A 2,927-nucleotide genomic window follows, 5' to 3' on the forward strand; every position below is an offset into this window, starting at 1 on the left:
TTATATATATATACTGCGTTGGCCTCTTCTCTCTCCCCCCCCTCACAGCTGGTGAAGGAGGCGTCCGGATCCCGTCGCACCGGGAAGGGGAGGAGGTGTAGTGTTCACTCTATCGCCTTCAGTGAGGGAGGCAATCCACTACCGGCTGCGCTGTTATCTTTCACCCAGCGCCTGCCCGGGAGGGCCACCGACCCCTTCTTCCTTGATGCCGTATGTAGTGTGGGCAGATCCGGCCTCCCGCCGCATGCCTTGCCACATCCCGACGACCCTAAGGTATAAGTTTCTTTGAAATCGTCATTGCTCTAGCTGCATGCGGATCTTTTTCGATTCTATAGTCGAATCTAGGTCTTGGTTCAAAGAGGAAAGAAGGGTGCAATGGGGTGGAGCATGAATCTAGGACGTGGTACAATGAGGAAAGGAGGGAAGGAAAGTACTATAGAATGGCTATCCAGCCGCTTTGTTGGTCGAAAAGGGAAAAATGGGGTAACCCAGTACACACATCTGTAAGGAACCGATCTCTTTGTTGAAAAGGGAAAGAAACTAGGGGGTCGGGTAGTTTGTGCAGGACTAGATTTGCTGCCCTTACATAGGAAAAAGGTTCAAAGAGAACAAATATGGGACCAACGCAGATATGCTGCTTGGCTACATACTCTGCTCACCCATTTATACGTGTGGACGCACATGGTGCTGGCATGTCCCATGTCCCATGTCCCATACAACTATTTTGCTGTTGTTAATCTAAGAATGCCGCCAGGAAATTGAAGCAATGCCACTGTTAAACGTAAATTACATTTTTTAACAAATGTTGTTTTAGGAGAATGTCTCTGTTAATATGAATCAATGCAATCGTTCTAGAAATGCTACTATCCTACTTTGTTTTCCATCAAGATAAGTTAGATGCTTCTTTTTGCCGCCGCTTGTTTCATCCTCCTTTATCGGCAAGTAATTGTTTCCTTTTTTGCCTCTGTTAAAACAGGGGTATCTATTCAACTTGTTGCTATTGCGACATTTTGCTTCGCTACGCGAAACACTTATGTTTTAAGAGTGTTTTGTGCAATTCAACTTGAATGTCACACCGGCGACTTTGCTTAATTTTGGTGGAACTGCACAAAAGGAGATTGAGATTTGTTTCTAGTCTTCCTCGGAGTTGTTTAAAATCTTGGTCTCATCCACATGATGGTGCAGTGTGCTTTGAGATGTCGTGCTACTTGTTTTGGTACTGTTTTGGATAAATGTTGAATTGAAGCTATTGAACTGCTGTCTTTTACCATTAAGTGAGCAAAAATTGTTCCAACCCAGACATGATGCTTGTTGCTTTCTTACACAAAACTCTGCATCGCCCCCTTTCTAAGTAGATGGAAGCACATGGTGTTGTTGCGCCCACTCTCCCCTGCAACTATTTATGCTTTTTGTTAATCTAATGCCGCTGGTAAAATTAAGCAATGCCACTCTTAGAATTAACTACTGAATCTTAGTTCAAAACTGCAACACTTGTTAGGGATTGGCGGAATTACCTTTTGTGCCCGCATGTTTCATCCTCCTTTATTTGCCAGTAATTGATTCCTTTTTTGCCTCAGTTAAAACAGAGATATCTATTCAACTTGTTGCTATTGTGACATTTTGCTTCGCTACGCGAAACACTTATGTTTTAAGAGTGTTTTGTGCAGTTCAACTTGAATGTCACACCGGCGACTTTGCTTAATTTTGGTGGAACTACACAAAAGGAGATCGGATTTTCATATATGTGTTGGGATTTCGTTCAAATCCTCCTCCCGATCTGTTTCAAATCTTGGTCAAGAAAGGTTAGTACTGACTTTAATCCACATGATTGTGCTGTGTGCTTTGAGATGTTGTGCTACTTGTATTGGTACTGTTTTCGATAAATGTTGAATTGAAGCTATTGAACCGCTATCTTTTACCACTTAAGTGAGCAAAAATTATTTCAACCCAGACATGATGCTTGTTTCTTTGGTACAACAAAACTCTACATCACCCCCTTTATAAGTAGATGGAAGTACATGGTGATGTTGCGCCCACTCTCCCCTGGAACTGTTCATGCTTTTTGATAATCTAGTGCCGCTGGTAAAATTAAGCAATGCCACTCTCAGAATTAACTACTGAATCTTAGTTCAAAACTGGAACACTCGTTAGGGATTGGAGGAATTACCATTTTTGTGGCCGCATGTTTCATCCTCCTTTATTTGCCAGTAATTGATTCCTTTTTGCCACTGTTAAAACAGGGATATCTTTTCAATTTGTTGCTATTGCAACATTTTGCTTCGCTACGCGAAACACTTATGTTTTAAGAGTGTTTTGTGCAGTTCAACTTGAATGTCACACCGACGACTTTGCTTAATTTTGGTGGAACTGCACAAAAGGAGATCGAGATTTCATATACACTGAAAAAAAACACATCCACAACATTTTGGGCCAAACGAATTTTTTTGTCATACTTATGACACTTCTATGACGATAATTGTGACAAAACCCGGTATCATCGTAGATGTGGTGGGCTCCTACTTCTATGACCAAAAATCATGACAGTAAATGTGCTTTTCGTCTTGGGTGGGCCGGAGACGCAGCTGCATGACATTCTTTGGGCCGTCCATGACAGAAAAAACCATAGAAGAAGCGACGGCGAGGAAAATATCAGAGAGTTACCGGTTATGGTGGGTGGTCGGAGGCCGAGCGATGCGCGTTTCTCTCGTACCGTATGCGCATGGATGCGAGGCGTTGGGCTCTAACTGAACCCGAGCGAGGCGTCGCCTAACTGAACCCGAGTGATTGCACTGCAGGCTACGCGTTACTAAACCCGAGCGATTGAGCGATTCCTTCACTACTGCTGCTAACTGAAGCCAATCGGTGATGCCTCTGGATGACCAGTGAGCGTTGCTGGGGGGTTTGGATGAACAGTTCTCGGTGGGGGT

The sequence above is a fragment of the Triticum dicoccoides genome, chromosome 3B (assembly GCF_002162155.2).
Source record: "Triticum dicoccoides isolate Atlit2015 ecotype Zavitan chromosome 3B, WEW_v2.0, whole genome shotgun sequence".
Lineage (NCBI taxonomy): Eukaryota > Viridiplantae > Streptophyta > Magnoliopsida > Poales > Poaceae > Triticum > Triticum dicoccoides.